The sequence below is a fragment of the Topomyia yanbarensis genome, chromosome 3 (assembly GCF_030247195.1).
Source record: "Topomyia yanbarensis strain Yona2022 chromosome 3, ASM3024719v1, whole genome shotgun sequence".
Classification (NCBI taxonomy): Eukaryota; Metazoa; Arthropoda; class Insecta; order Diptera; family Culicidae; genus Topomyia; species Topomyia yanbarensis.
This window is the reverse complement of record NC_080672.1, coordinates 369,036,991-369,054,725: the sequence shown is the minus strand read 5'-3', so window position 1 is coordinate 369,054,725 and position 17,735 is coordinate 369,036,991. Positions and strand designations below refer to the sequence as shown.

The 17,735-nt window shown below is 36.0% G+C and overlaps 1 protein-coding gene and 1 long non-coding RNA gene across 2 annotated transcripts in view; one reads left to right on the top strand and one right to left on the bottom strand.

Moving 5' to 3' along the window:
- The window catches only part of LOC131692851 (peroxisomal targeting signal 2 receptor), a 116,084-nt gene that overhangs the window by 20,628 nt on the left and 77,721 nt on the right, over positions 1-17,735 (top strand). The window lies entirely within an intron of this gene.
- LOC131692852 (uncharacterized) lies at positions 2,994-16,287 on the bottom strand. Its single transcript, XR_009306080.1, has 2 exons — positions 9,084-16,287; positions 2,994-8,935 (listed from the first exon to the last, which is right to left on the bottom strand). It is a non-coding gene; the product is annotated as an uncharacterized LOC131692852 (long non-coding RNA).

Below are 17,735 nucleotides of genomic sequence, written 5' to 3'. Positions count from 1 at the left end.
TCAAATACATGTTCCTCAAATTTGTCTTTCGAAAAACTAGCTTACCACATAACCATGATGACTTGAATATATTTGGCATGTTGCGGTTCGTTTCACCGGAATGTGAGAAAACATGCACCCTTCTATGCCCAACTTTTTTCTAGCGAAAATTAGGTTTCAAAAATAGTTTTCCTTAAGATTCTTGTAGTAAAGAAACACGAAAAACTTGCTTTGATTTAGATATCAATTTCTCTCGCAGTGCTAAAAGCATCTCCATTTTTTCCTTCCGATGTTCAGTACAGTTCTCCTAGGGTATTGACAAAAGTCCAATTACTTTTAAACGATGGCCAAAGATAATAAAGATTTTATATTTACTATCTGTTGTCAATGATATTTCAAAACAACGAAGATATATCAAAATTTCACCGTCAACTCAAAACATCCCTGGCAGCACTGCTGTAGCGGAATCTAATCTGATTAATTGCAATAATTTCATTCTTACGAATAGTACTTATAAGTGTTAGAATAAATGTTATCAGCCCCGTTAGCAGCCTTACCTGTGCGTGTGAGCATTTTTGTCTAAACTAAAAGTTACAGAACTTTTATAACGTTATTGTTTATAATCAATTGAATGTTATTTGCAATCACTGAATTTTGCTTTCCGTTAAATTTTATTAAACTTTATGCTACGTTGCACGACTGATAACCTTACCTTCTAAAACGCCACGTCGGTGCGTAGTTCGATGTGAGTAATTATATGGGCGTGAACTTGGAGGGTTCCGAAATTTGGTATATGATAGATTTATTAAATCGTCAATAAGGAAAGTGAGCCGCCCTCTGTCGGTCAACTGGAGCCGCCTGTGCCACTGATGAGATGAAATTTTCAACTTTACTTGTCATAAAGTAGCCCGGTTAACATGTTTTTATGTATGCTGCTTAAGGAAACGTTTCCAAACGATTCCGATCGCAGCTACAGATACATTGGCAAATCGCCAAAATGAAGTTTTATAAGAGTTAGTTGTGCTAGAAATAAACGCATGCCATTCTGGTGTTCTGGGTTCATCTTTCAAAAATGTCTACAAATTTGAAATTGTATAGTGGCCCGAGCAAACGAAAAGCCCACAATAGCCATAATAATTCCATAGAAAAACTATATTTTAGCGTATCATGGGTTATTGAATTGAGATTTCTTTATACTTTTAAGGGTCTGTGTAGTGTTTGAGCCCATGAATAACTGATCGAGTGCGCGGTTGGGTCATACATTTCTGGACAAAACGGTTTTATTAATATTTCAGTGAAAATAACAAATAAATCTTTGTCGTTACCTCTAAAAAGCGTCGGTTGGTACACTATAAATCCGACCAGAGGTTTGTTTCAGGAAGATTGTTTTGTTGCAACTAGCGACTTAACTTTGAATATACGGGTCCCTTTCCAAAATTTCCGAAGAAAGTTTATTTGTTGTATCAACACAACAAACGCCTTGGCCCTCAATGGTAGTTCTTAACCTAGTTAGATTTAAGGATAGACAAAAACTTAATTTTAATTTTAATTCAGTGGAAGTCGAATCCTGTGGCAACTCTATTGAAAACGTGATGAAGTCCGGTATCAGCGCTGTGGTGACCGTAGATGGTTCTCCAAAAGGTAGTCGCGAAAGAGAGTTAGTACGTAGTGTTCGAATGCGGGATTGAAGATTCAGGCGTTCAAGAATAGTAGAGTAATCCACTTTCGCACTCTGTACTGATGGAATTTATCAGTTTCTTCGACACTGTGTCGAAAATGTGTTCAGCAATGTTGTATTAAATTTTGGATTATATAGGATATGCACGTATAACAAAAAATTGTGTTTTGACACAATGCTCTGAAAAAATTAACATTTCCAATCCATCTCGGTTAGAGCCGTCAATATGGTGTAATAACCAAACACCAAAGTTATGAAAAATTTTAATTATAGATCCGATACAGATTTGTTTCCATTATCATTTTATTAAGCTGTTTAGAGCGAATTTCATGCATCGAGCCGCAAATCTTGAATAGAAAGAATTGTGATTTCTGTCGTATACAGCTATTCAAACCCATCGGATTGGTCGCATTTTTTGGAGACTGCATATTAACAAGAAGCGAGAAGACGATTAATGGGAATCGACCGTCTCGGTGGACTGACTGCTTTATTTCGATTGTCCAGTTCCGTGCTGGTAGCGACGTCAATTGGATACAATCAGGCATGTCAACCGAGTGAGAGGACGATTAACAAGATGCGGCCGCCTTATTTAGTTTGTACAACTCCGTGCTAGTAACCGGGGCCAATTGGGAAATATGCCTACCTACCCCCAGAGAATGTGTTCTTTAGCTAACAAAATTGCTCGTATCAGCGCTATCAAACCATCCAGAAAAAAAAATAAATTAAAAAATTACACTAATCATGTCAGAGTCGCATTCATGAACAACAGATGACCCTGAACATAGAGGACAGAAGTCAGCAGTTTCCAAAGATCTTCGAATCCAGTACATCATCATCTTTTCAGAACGAATAATTTGAAAATTTTCCATCCAAACGTGATTCAGTCGAATGTCATTAGATTTGAATTACCCGCCCAAATCGTAGTCACGACACTCCGGTTATGCTACAGACTTAATGCACCCATCTTTTTACCATAGTATGTCTTACAGAGTTTGAAATTGACGCTCATTTTCACGATAAGCAGTTTATCACACATTGCATTTTCTTACATAGTAGGCAAGGACCCATAAATGAACAAATATAATTGCACTAATGAAATATGATGCACAGTAATTGTTCTGAAATTTCAGTAGCAGTTGTTCTGTAGCATAACGATAGTGTATGATCGCCGTAATCAATATGGGTACTAACTAGGTGGAAAGCGTGCGAACAAATTGTTCTGTTACAATGCCTTAGTAAAACAGGTGTAAGCGTCAAAATCTAATACATCTAAAAGTATCAATTTAAGATTTTCTTTCAGTTACATAGAGAATAATATTACAACCAAACACAATAATTGAATCTGGGACTTGATGCATGAATATTTATTTCAACGATTTTGTTAGACACTAAATTAATAATACATGTGGTGCGTAATACTTTTGTGATTTTCACTTCACTAGATACATTTACTTTTGATATATTTGTTTTGCTTGTAATAATATTTCTTACATATATACCTACAGCTTAGTTCCAATATTCATCGTGATGCGTATGCCCTCCCTCTCTCATACAATATACCACTGTCTTGCATGTCAACATTTTCTGTTCGTTTTTTTTCTATGTTAAGTACTCTACTCTTCACACAATCTGTATCCGATGTTTCGTTTCACGTAATTTTACAAGGAACATTTTGCCGATGCTATATTTACCACCCAGCGCAAGGGTCCGAGAGTGAAGTGGTCCCTCTAGTAACCCCTCAACGATGGGCGGTGGAGAATAATCGATGTAACTGAAGTATTATTATTGCACTTATATATCTATTTTCTGATTAATTGTAATGATTATTGTTGCTTAATTACTATTCATTATTAGTTCACTAGACATTTTATTTTTATTGCATAGAAGTACTTTACACGGTTGGTAGTTTGTTGTTCAAATTGTTTTCGTAGTTGTTGTTGCTGCTACACACGACAGACTCTCTTATCTTGTTTGAAATTTTTCGTTAAAACATGGCTGGACTAGTTAAATTTCTGCATTCTGACTGCGCAAGTCATTACGAACTGTAGATAATAGATTTTTTAGTTGATATTATTTGATTTTGAGCACTTTTCGAATGTTAGCAGAGAGCAAATTGCGCTGCTTTGAATAGTTTTCATACATTTATCAGGTGAAATAGTGCAGTAAATATGAGAATATTTTAACGAAACAAAATTAATTTTTCGAATAAATCTAAAGATAATGACTAGTTTAGTCCACTTAAATAAATGTTATATATATGCATTGTTTAGTCCTTTGAAGTTTTATTATACAAAAATCGGTTGAAATAATAAAAACTTCCTTGTTATCAATATGTTCCTAAAAAAGTGCATACTTTAATTCTTTTAGAAGCTTGACTTTCTATTTCGAGAGACATCGCATTGGTTCCTTTTCGTGAATTACAATTACGAGGCCAATGCAAACATCTTTGGTAACAGTAATGTAATTTCAGCTACAAGATGTGAAATTTAAAGGTTCCGTGAGATTCCCTGAAGAATAACTTATTTTTTAATACTGATTCGATATTCTGTTCCACCAGAAATGTCTGTTACTATTTTGAGCCAATCTGTTAAGTCTAAATACTGTGTTGAGAGCTGAGACACACTAGAAACAAAATGACTAAAAGTCGAGCATCTGGACTAGAATCGACAAAATACGACTCGCTCAAAATGCCGCTTTACACATAACTACCAGATATTCGAATGAGCTAGATAAACTTCTCATCATTGTAGCAGCGTTCATTCATTTGAGAGCGTTTCGCTTACTGCTCGAAAGCAAAAAACAGATGCTTTTGCACTCTAGAGGATTCGTTTTGAAAAGATATAGACCACGACGACACAAGAGTGGTACGACTAGACGATCTTGTACAGCGTACTTTTATAGACATTAAAAATTCTGCCATCAGTAATCAGTTGAATAACTTGAAATAATTGATTACTTGCACTTAAAATTTCACACAACATATTTTCAAATTTATTTTTTAGTTTGGCTGCACTGCTCATTCTTGCCTGTTTTCTGGTTGCATAATGATTGTTTCAATTGTGGTAGTGTCTCTAAACTTTTGGATGGGAGTCGACTGTAATAACTATAAGGTTATGTGTTTCGGCTATGCAGTCTGCGGTTTACAAAAACACTATTTTGTTTTTATCCGACGTTTCGGTCCGTTTGGGACCTTTTTCAAGGTTTCGATAATGTGTGTTCTGTGGTTCAATGTCTTGTTTTGCACCAAGCAATTGTCATTTGTCTATCCAAATTTCGCCGTTTCGATCGTGTCCACGTCGATTTTCATATCGAAATGCTCGAAATGCTTATTCTTCTACCTCAGAATTCGGGCTGAACAGATTTCAACCAGCTGACTCTGTGTACTCTGTCAAGTAATGTTTTCAACGGAATCTTGAATTGTTTAGAGGCTTATCGAATACTGGCGCCATCTTGAACAGATGCATTGTGTTGTTTATGTCCTCTTCACTTCGCTTTGGTGTTTTTTGCATGAATTTACACGCAATTTTCCTGACAAATAATTCTAATTTACAATATAGTAGTGACCCTAAATTGCTGACCTATTGTGCCCCCAAGCGAATGTTTCCGGCTTATGTCCGTATTTTTTTCAAAAGCAGAAATATCGAAAAACCAACACGAAACTCGTGTTCAGAATTAAGTTTTACATAAGAAAAAACTCACTTGGCATTTTTTTACGTTGATTAAATGTACTGTACTGAGGACAAAAGATAATGTGTTTTTAAACCTTTTTGACCCCATTATACTCTACTTATATGTTTTTAATAATACAAGGTAGAATTTTAATGTCTTAGAAGAAAATGCGCGTCTTCCAAAACTCTGAAAATTGTCTAAAGAATATGTTAGCAAAAAAGAGAAAATTGTAAAGATATAATAACAATTTGATTTTTCACTAATTGAACCTTGGAAGTATGTTTAAATTACTTTCACGGTGGACACTATAAAATTTTCATTCTGACGAAGATTTTTTTTTTCATTTTTCAAAACATTTCTTTTATTTCAAATTGGGGGTAGGGTGGTTCTAAACTTATTAAAATCAGAAAAATATTTTTTTAAATGATTCGAGATAGTTTCGCAGTTTTTCAAAAAAAAATTAAGAAATGTTATTATTAAACATTGTTGAAGACTTGAAGCTCTATTTATTTTACTGTTCATTTTACAAGAAATTTACAAAAAATAAGGTGTTTCTTGATACATGGCTTTATTTATAACTTTTCCAGTTTAGATTTTTTGTTAGGCTGACTTCAAAAATTTATATTTAAAGTCAGCCTAACAAATATTTTCAGATAAAACAGTTTGGCTCAATATACTAAACTTTCTTTAAAACAAATTACTTACTAAAAATAAACTATTTTTTGAGTATCCGTTGCAAAACGTAAAAAATATGAAATTTGTCATGTTTGGTGATCTATACTACAAAGCATGATATTTCACATGGCAGTAACGGTATTTAATGTTAAGTGCCCTAATATATGGAAAAAAGCCATATTTTATGTTAAAGTTCTTATAACTTTAAAACGAAAAAAGTTTTGTATCCTTCATGACGCACAGTGACACGACGAGTGACAAGACCCCAAAAATGAATGTCTTGTAATTCTTTTGTAAATATTTATTTTATTTTTCTCCCAGTTTGAATAAAAGTACCTCAAAATTTTACCATAATTGGATGAAAACTGAATTCTTCACATGTCTTTGAAGCAGGTGATGTCGAGGATTTCTGTTCAATTCAATTCATTAGAATTGTTCGTACCTTCGAACTTCAAATGACGATATCTCAAGAACCACACGGCCGAGTAGTTTTGAGTTTTTTGGAAAGAAGACTGAATATGCTAAATTATGTGATGTGAGCTTTTTGTGTAAAATTGATTCACGTTTATTCTGTATCAAGGAAAAACAATTTAGAAATTTTGTGTCATATCAGTAATTTAACTTACACGTCTTCCAATTTTTGAGATGGTCTCCCATGGGTCACTTATCATCAATCTGACTCAAAATTTAGTGTAGTTTCAAGATATAATGGCCTCATCTTGCGCATTTTTGCGCCGAAGTTGTTAGGTCTATATTTTTGAAAATACTCATATGAAGACGCCCTGTAGCTCATAAATCTTCTTACTAATTGGTTGCCTAAAGAACATCATATTGCTGAAAAAATTAGTGATTTTTACTAGTTTTGTCAACCATTTCTGCTATCCGATGTGATTGACTACTAATATTAACTTGTATATTAACTCTTTAATGTCCAATGCCTTTAAACAGGTTTATATAAAAATAGTCGAAAAAAGAATTATGGAATCTTAAAACTGATAGCAGAAATGGATTCAGCTACCCAAAATTAGTTAAAAACCCGATTTTTTGCCACATGAACCAATTTTTATAATTTTGTCCCAACTTTATATGAACAGGTGCCACTGTGTGACGCCTTGACGCAGTTTCTGGTCCACTGTATCGCTTCGACGCCTTGATGGCACCTTTCTGGGAACATTTCTGCACTCAACATATGGCGGTTTTGGTAATTTTCAACACCTTTGCGGTCCTCATACCCGACTATGTTGGGTTTTCATTTCTTTTGTGCAGAATTAATTTTCTCCTTTTTTCAATCTTTTTTTTTTGGCAATTCGAGAAGACATGAACTTATTTCACCTGCACATGATTTCAATAGAAATATTTTGTAAACAATTTTCCAAAAATTTTGGAAACGACTACTAGGAAGACTGGTCCTGATAGCGCACTGATTCTAAATTGGCAGAGCTATTATTAGAGGCTTTGCTACAAAAATAATAAAAAACGGAAGATGCAATTCACTAGAAACTAAGGTAATTAACTGTCTTGTACACGAAAAGTCTGTCGAAATAAAAGGTCAAGTTCCAGAATATAGTGCCAAAGCTTTAGTTTGCTTTCCACTGTGTAGTGTGTACCGATACTGATCCTGTTCGTTCTGAGTCTGCTTCAAATTCAATCGATATTGGTCGGAATGATGTCGTATCAAAAATTTACATTTTTTTCTGTAGAACTTCAATTTGTTTTAATTTTTGGTTCATTTTGTTTTATTCATTCTGATTTTCTTCCTAAATGTTTCTGGTTATGGAATGTAAGCCAAATTATCTAATTACCTGGTAACTTTTTCCAAATTTGCCAACAGTCCTAACGACATATTATTATTATTTTTCAGTTTGTTGTAATTGTTGACGCGAATTTAGATTTGGGCCAATCTAAATAAACTAAAATACAATGAAAACAAGTTTCTCACATCATTTAAAAGACCACTTAATGTTCCAGTTTGGTCAATCTTAACATAATTTAACCGTATCATTCCCTGCACGCCCCTTATTTATTACTCCTCAAAAGTGATTGATGGTCAACTTGAATGCTTCACTTTCCGTTTGCCCTAAAGCAATTTGTTTTTAACCCAATTTGCAGAATCTTTCATTGTTTAAGAAAACCACTAAATTATGGTACATGTGTTAGTTCTAAGAATTTCATTGAATGAACTTGTAAAAACTTTAAACTCATAACAGCAAAGATTTAGCAAAGAAACCTGTCTAATAAACGTGTAGTATGAAAATATCAAGTCGACACTTTCGTCAACAAAATAGTACACTAATAATGCAATTAAATTACCACAACTATCGATATTTTCGTGGAGTTTTGTCTTTGTCATGTCTTCAGGACATTTACCACACTCTTCCACTGGTTTGACAGCTACTGTTTTTACAGCCACGATTGAAAATGTGCCTTAACCTACTGCTATTTAATATATGTTATTGTTTTACACTGGTTGAGTATGATATGTCAAAACATCATTATTCTTTCCATTTTTTATACTTCACAGATTCATATTCCCATTCAGGTAAAAACAAAATCCATTCCACTCCAAAATCCACGGAACCCCAGGAACCGCGCACTGCGCCAACAATCCAGCACCTGTATTACACACATCCTCACTAACCAGTTGTGCGGACAGTACTAAATCTGCCCAACTCATCGCCAACTAGCTTCGGACGGTTATTGCCACCAGCTGGACGACAATAGTCATCGCCACCATCATCATCATCATCATCGCCATCGTCATCATTGTTGCAACAGACCGGTTCATCCCTGCCAGCCACTGTCTGGTGGCTATCAACAGTTGGATTCTGACCCTGCCACTGACCACCACCAGAAGAACCATCATCCGGGTGAGCCAGCTGTAATTGAGTCGAGAAAAGCTCGTCCACCGAGCAGCGGTTGTTCTCCGGGAACCGACTGGACATCAGTTAGGGTGAAGTGGTCAGCCACGTGTACCGGTCGTCGTTGGTTCGATTTGGTGTGTGCAATTGATTGATACAAGCAGGACAATGTATTTCTTAACCTAGGTATGTACAGAAATATTTACACCGAGTAAGGCACTTACATTGAACTCTTGGCGGACACGTAGATTGCCATCACTTTGTATTTAACCGTTTTCCAGCAGGTGGCCACCATTGTGGGTTTGGCGCGAACTAACGGCTGAATTTGACCGTTGGTTTTTTTTTCGCTTACTAATGTGCCCAGCGAGCCACAAAAATCCTGTTTTAAAATGCGTCCGTTTACGGTTGGACTCGCTTGCCTAATAACACCCCTTACGGTTTCATGTCAAAAATTACGCCTCATCCAGTAAGGCCGAACCAAATTCGCACACACAAGTAATCAAACCGAAGAAAAACAGTGATTTTCCTCCGTCTTCGAAAGAAACCACCATCACATAAAAAGTGTTTCTTCAAGAAACAGAGCGTCTTCGGTGGAAAAATGAATCGAAAAATTTCTAACCAATACCGTGAAGATTTCGGCATGAAATTGCAAAAATAGAACCTTTCTTAGTGTTGGCCCACTGAAGTATATAAGCGCCAACCCGCAGTCGAAGGGGGGGGGGGGTTCGTTTTTTCATCCCTTGTGCGAATCCCGGCAGCAAATAAGACTCTTCGCACTTGCGATAGCGATAAAAAACATCCCTTCATGCCCCACACCCTATCCTCTTTGGAACATTTTTTGCACCCTTTTCACATTACGCCGAATAAAATCCTGCGATTGGATGTAGCTGCCTACTCACACAAACACAGGACTGGTCGCGTACCGTGTAGCGCATATTGCTTCCGGGGGTATAGCGCCGCGTGTATAAACCCAACCCGGGAGTATGCGCGCACGCTACAAAGAATATCCTTGCTGGCGAAAAGATGTAATCCTTCTTCTTGCGTTCTTTTAGGCATCTTTTGACGACGCACGAGCAACGGTGGCAAAGGAGTCGCTGCTAGTATAGGGAAAAGAATCGAATGCGAGGAAGTGTTGCCTGACTGTTTGTTTCATGTAAACATTAGCGCTGTAACAAGGTCTATTAACCGGAGTTAAAATTTTGTTTTGCTTTTTTTCATCTTTCACCACTGTTACAAATAAGAATACTGAATAATCTCGATAGGTAGGGTAGATGAGCCCTTATTCAACTAATTAATCATAATGTTATATTATTTCGATTGCCGCAAGCCGCTGAACGGTGGTTGATGGATTAGGAGGTCCGGAAAGCCCCGTACGCTCATTTCGCACAAAAGCGGTGAGTGTCTTGAAAAAATCTGTGTTTTCACCCAAACAAATATCTTTCCGTAAAATAGGTGCCTGAAGCTTTCCAAAACACTTACGTGTTATTTTTTCCACTTTTATTTGCTACTTTAATCACGGTTTTACCATTATAAAGTTTTTTTTTCAGGATGGCAAAAAAAATTAAACACGTTGTATATCCTTTCTAAAAAAACTAAAGAATGAGATTCAGTTGTCGAAATTAATGTTTTAGAATAGCGCTCCCATGAATATGTATGACAATCAGAAAGTCTTACGATTTTCTGAGAAATCGAGGGGGTTAGAATTACCCCCACTGTCTTAGTAGCCCGGATCCCCCTAATTGTAGCTTTTCACATTGACCTCTAATAGAAAATTGTTTTAAAATTTGCATTGCAATGCGCATCGCTAGTTGTGCATCGAGCAGGCCAGGAGGGCTTATTGGGTCTTTCGCTTCTTTGGTTGCATGCTTGGTTAATGTTTGTACTATTTCTGTGGTGTTCGGATAACTAATTTTCTTCTTATGTGCTGTATGTTTTGCCTTTCTCATATTTTGTTTCATCTATTTTTTTGCCGCACTGCTCTTAATTGTCACTATATCTAATGTCTTTCTCTAATATATTGTTGTATACGAGTTGTACGTCTATCTTACTTTTACTGAATGTTTGTCTAATTATTGTGTTGTTTCTTCCTTTGCGGTATCTTTCTCGGCGACACTCAAAAGCACATAGTAAACGACCACATGGTTATAGAAACGCATTAGTGTACGCGAAATTTCAAACCTGCAAGAATACGCGACATATAAACCCCACGCGATAGAAAGAATGCTCACAATAACATACAAATGTTCGTGTCCTTCACGACAATACAAATCCAGTCATAAACGTGATCAGTCATGCATACATACACCCGCGTCGCTATCATGGAATCTGCCCGATAATGAAGTCATCGTATTAGCGCTTACGAATTTATAAACGCTGTCACAAGCTCCAGCATACAAAAGACCGCTCTTACGAAATCATTAATTATTGTTATCCGCTCGCTCCCACTCTAAAATACGGAACTTATATACACTAGACAACAAGTTTCAGGTCACCATGACTGGGCACTTCAGTGAGAACGGGGAGCTCACTTTCTCAGAACGACGGCCCGGTCGATCATTCAACAGTTCAAGCAATAAGCAAACAATTACACATAAACCAAGCAAATAAATATAAACAAAACCAAAAACACAAAGTTCTTAAGGGGGCGTCTGGTGTAGAGGGCAAAAATAGTCGACTTCTTTTTTATCCGCTTAATTGTTAGTGTTGAACCTCTAGAAAGGTCTCCTGCAATCTCTGTTGCCACGCTGAGCTTCTTTTGTTTTAAACAACCATGCAATCCATGCGCGTATTTGCTATAACACAGGCAAATTTCAATCTATCGGCAACAATTTTCGAAAAATTGACAGTTATTACAATACAGTGTAAACAATACACTAAACAAACTGCTTCTACACAGTGTTTTAAGAGAAAATACCCAATGGGTCATTTTCTACAGCGTTTTTTTTCTGTGATGCAATTTGATGTGGAACACCCTCTAATAGCGTTTTTCTCAAAACCGCGTTTTTCAAATTGGGCGAACACGATACCTCGAAAACTAATCAATGAATTGACTTTGATTTTTTTAGGAGGATGCCCAATGAACCACAAAAAACTGAATGAATTTTTTTTCCAATTATTTTGAGCGAATGTTACAGTAAAATATGAGATTTTTCGGTTTTCATGAAGCCATTTTCCAAAACTCCAAGCTTTTTTCTGTGGTTCATCGACTACCTACAAGTCTAAGCTTTACAAATCTTATTCAAATTTCCCGTATCAGACAATTTTATCGAGAGTTATCGTATTCGCCACGGCGCTCCTCGACTTGGAAATGGTTGGACGTCTACTCTTGGAACGCTCGTATTTGTGGCTCTGTGTGACTGAAAATATATTTTTTTCGCACACAATGAATGTATAAAGCGACCCTAACATTACACAAAAGATTAAATGTTCACTTGTCTTCAAAATCGTAAAACAAAATAACTTTCGTTATGAGCACTTTACACCATACGCCCCCTCAACACACAAGCATCCACATGATCAAACAGCATAAACTAAAATCGCGTGTGCCCATCGCGATAATATCAATCTGTTATACAAACGAATTTAAACACGCAAAGTAAACATATAATCGCTCGAGCTTTACGCGATAATACAACAAAGGCGAAAATTGACGATTATCCCCACAAACCAACAACCGAGATCTTTTTAAACACAAAAGTGCCCCTGCGATTGAATGAACTTGATGGTGATATGGGAAACTCATTCTATTCTAGTATCTGACCCATACACCCAAATTAATCATCAGATTTAGAGATGGGCAGACCGATTCAGTTTGGAGAGCAAATCGTGCCCGATTCACTTACTAAACTAAATCGACTCTTTTGATCGATTTAGTGATTCATTTCAGTACTTTGAAAAATGTTTGAGAAAAATGGGAATAATATATTTATTAGGCGTTAAGGCAAGATGGGTACGGGGGTGCGTTTTTCAGCGTGAAAAACACTTTGCGATTTTTTTTAGAAATTTGGGTGAAGCGAATGGATCAAAACTTTGGTACATTATATTGTATCATTTTAATAATCGCTATTTATCGACAAGCGGCTCAGCGACGAAACTTTTTGTAGAATGTCTCTGGAAAAACACGATTTGCGGTATCACTGTCATTCAAAAACTACTTAACCGATTTATTTCCAACTTTACATACACCTTTGTATAAAATATCTTATCTCTACGTTGAATTTTCGAGATAGTTTTTCAATTTAGACAGTTTTGTACTCACTAAACTAAAAATTGCTATTTTCCCCCAATATTTTTGCCATTTTCAAGATTGGTTTCTCTCTTGAAATTACAACTATTATTAAATTTAAATTAGTTATGAGTTGATATTTTATTCCGTGTACGACAAACAGAGCTCATGTGGTCATCGTGTTAGTTTATTTTAGAGTGATTCATAGTCATGGCAAACTCATTCGGTTCTTTTTGGTTCTCGTTGAGTTTATAATAAATTGTCACTCCTTCAGTGAATCGCAGTTCTTTAAAAAAGAATCGCGGTTCATTCACTCTTTTCGAAGAGTCGATTCTTTTGATTGATTCGCGATTCACTCGCCCATCTCTAATTCAGATTGACAGTACGTGCGATCATCCAAGAACACACGCAAATTTGCGAATGGCAAAACACGGTTATAAAGTCGAATTTATACACGGTAGCACAAGCGACATACAACGTTAACCGATAAACGCTCAAGCCCTTCGCGACGATACACAAAGACGAGCATGCTATCGTGATCTACAGTCAACTACTCTCAAGTTTTCTCAACAAACAAAAACCCCTGATGACTTAATGAACGCTATAGTACTTATAATCTGATTAACGCGATCTGAAAGGCGACTAAACGCTCATTCCCACGTGATCGTCATGTCCCTACATCTTCACATCTACACCGTACACTCAATATCAATGAGTCGGATTTACTCACGATCCGCTGCAATTGGCCTTAAGGGGGGCGTCTGGTATAAAGTGCTCAACTCGAAGGTTATTTTGGTTTACGATTTTGAATGCAAGGTAACAATGGATTTTTTTGTATTGTTCAGATTTATTTATACATTCATTGTGCTCGAAAAAAAAATTGTTCAGTCACGCAAAGTCACACATGTCCAACCACCTCCACATCGAGGAGCGCCGTGGCGAACACGATAATGCTCAATAAAATTATATAATACGTGATCAAATAACCGACTGTTATTTGATACGACACGATATGTGGCTTGAAGGTGTCTTTTTTTGATGAGACTATGACTAATCTTTCAATATAGGGTACCTTTTTTTGAAATATGGTGTAAAACAAAAGGTGTAAGGTTTTTATTTGGTAGTAACTTTCATTGTACTGAACGGATTTACACCGTTTTTGCAAAAATCAGCTGGAAAAATGCATACTATTTTTTTAATTTCGTAGTATGTGCAATTTCTTCAAACAGTGCAAAAACTGATTTTCAGCAAATCCTTCGGAAGCGACGCGGAATCAGAATTACCTATACTATCTTTAATCGCAAAGCGCAAGTATGTAGAGCGGCCAAACGTTTCTATTATTTGCACTGTCATTTGGGACTACAAAATGATCTCAAAAAATACTGTACTCGCTAACAAAGATTCTTTATCATTGTTTCCATACGGCCACGAGCCAGTCTATTTCAGACAGAGTCGTCAATGTGTCTAAGGGACCTAATTGAGCATTGGGAAGTTATATAAGTCATTCATATATTTTTGTTCCTCGTTCGTCACTCGCTAATCAAACGAGAAGCATGCGAGTTTCCGTTCAGACGGTGCAGGTGGTAGGGAAAAGAGAGGCAATATGAGCAGGAGCACCCTAAAGCTGACTGCTAATGTATCTGTAGCAAAACTAAGAAAATAATTCCAACATGTTCTCTGTTGGTAGAATGCAAAATATTCTTCATATTCCAATATGATATGAACACTGAAGAAGACTACGTAATAGTTGAAATACTGATTGATGGTGAAAAGCAACAGTTTCTCATTATTATTAATAAAGTGGAATTAAACGGAAGACATCTGTCTTAAAAGGATTAATAATCATATTCCAATTTCAAATGCGCTGAAAAAAATTCAATATGTACGTAATCGTCGACTCATGGCGAGTGATTTTATCTTATGGGGTAATATGATCAATCTTAACAGACAAAATGTTCATTTCGCACCAATGTCATATTTTAAAAGAAAAGTTTAAATTCATTTCACTTATTTTACTAAGGATCTTATTTATTATTGATTTCGTGACATAGTATTCTTATTAATTTCATGGTATCGGTCTTTAATCGCCTTTTCGGCACCATTAGATTCAAAAATCCACTTTGTTAACCCTTGAATGCACGAAACTCATTTTTTCTTGGTACTCATTTTTTGGGATGGATACGATATTTACCTCTCGTTAAGGCTTTATGTCAAGGAATTCGGTATGTTTGGTATCTTTGCGAGTACTTTTCGCGAGCAAATATTATTTTTCATCGTTTGTAGTAGCTTCAGGTATCAAACATTCACATAAAGATAAGTTGTTTCGAATTTAATGCATAGAATCATAGAAGTCTGCGTAGTGATCATTTTGCCCCATTCTTAAGAGCTATTTCTTAAAGTGTTTTGTAGAAAGTATAAAGTTTTTTCAAATTATTTTTATGTTTGAAATTATTAGAAAGAAGTGAAATATTCAAGGGATGTATGAATTTTACAATTTCCGTACTCATACGTCATCCGAATGCTTATTTCATATAGCTGGATTCTTATAACATTTTCAGTTTTTTTAACTTCTCGTTAGATTTTTGTATTTTTTGTGACTTTAGATTTGCTTTATTTAGTTGTTGAAGCAATAGATTATCTAACGATGGCTTGCAGACCTTTCGTGTAAACAATAATATCTAAAAAATTTCTTAGAAAACACTCCCTGGATTTTCGTCAACCATATATGGTTGCGCATGCGCTTTTTGTGCCTTCTTCATCGCTCTCTAATCGAACGAGAAGTATACTGACAGAAAGAAAAAAGTCTCGCTGTATTTTCGTTGCCTATATATTGTTCCACGTTTAATATTTGCGGGACGCGCTTCATTGTGATAATCGAATCACAATATTTAGTGCTGCGCGGGAAGTTTAGTAGCAAAATTGTTCCACTACTGGGTAGATTACCGACCAGTTTGTTGTCCAAATCTTATAGTGTAGCTTCGGTTGGATAATTTTATCATTCCATTTTCTTTTGCATTACACTATTATATTGATTAAAGTGTTGTGCATGTAGGGGCCACTACAGTGAAGACCCGATTTTATCTGCCTCCGATTTTAGCTACCCCCGATTTTATCAGCTTTTTGGCCAGATTTTATCAGCTTCATATGAAAATTGATAGTTGGTAGTATGATGGGCTCTAGCAGACGAACCAAATTGAATTCGAGCAAATCCTTTCTTGAGCATATTTTTCTTATCTTAAAGATCCCGATCCGGTTTTATCAGTTTCAAATTCACCAAGGGGCTGATAAAAACGGGTCTTTACTGTATTAGATTTCATTTGTAAGCAGTCGGAGCGGTCATGGCAATGTCTCAGATATTTCCCACCCATTTTTCTGCTCAATATTAGGAATTTCTGAAAATTTGATATTATTTTAAAGCTACGTTTACAGACTACGGGGAACAATTCTGCAACTATTCTAAAACTAGAAATACAGTTCAGGTTTTTGTTGAAAATCGTCGATCTGTAAAATTCAATCAATCCCGTTTGATTTTTACATGTTGACAATGTTTAACAAGAAAAATTATAAAATAGAATTTTATAAAAACTAAGGGATTTTGAGGTTATTTTAAAGCAAAACAAAACGTTTATGTACAAGGTAGATCAATTGAATTCTATTAAAACTTAGGGAAAATTAGAGATTTAAAGGACTTGGAAAATAGTTTGTTGTACCCCTGACAATTTAGAGACTAAATTAGTCTATAAAGAACACAGTTGAATATACACTGAATTTTATTGCAACTATAGGAAAGGTAGGCTATAGGAAAACCCCAATTGGATATTTTTGACTAGTATAATTATTGACATGAGTTACGCGAGGAAACACGTTCGAATTTGCTGTTGTAAGAGATTCCTATTATTCTTCGCAGCGAAATTAATTAAAACATCGGAGTAGCAAACAGTATCAGGGACAAAGGAGATCATCTACAATTTTATGGAGAACGAAAGAGTAACGACGTCGACGACAGCCTCGGACTGTCAAGACATCACAAGCCGGGACATCCCGATACTTAGAGGAAAACAAGATTTCGATTTCGCTGCAATGCCATCAAAACGGAGCTTCTTTACTTACTGAGACATCAGATGTTTAGGAATTCATACACGTCGTGTGACATTTTGAATTTAAAAGGCAGTCTGTTATGCTACTGATAAAAAGAAACCGAAACACGCATCCGACTTTATTCACGTTAGGTAATGTGCCCTTCATACACAGATTAGTTTCATCCAAATTTTCTCCAAAGCGAAACTGAGCATAGTACTATGACACTACAATTCAAAACATACGTAACGTAGATTCCCAAGATCCATTTTAGTTTAGTTACCAAGTATCCAAGTACCATTTTAGTTTAGTTACCAACAAAAATCATGCGAGGAGTCTGGTAAGAAAAATGCTTGTACGGCAATCGGAATGATATGGAGCTTACTGTACCACTAGCGACAATCGTAATTTTATCAATAAAGAGCGCATGCCAAGTGCAAGTCTTCAGTTGGTTACTACTAATTTCAAGCACAGTATTCAGTTTTAAGTTATCGAAAGTTATGCTCAGAAGCTCCAAACAAACGGACAAACTAGCAACGAATGCACAAATAGAAGAAAAAAATATGGAAGGATG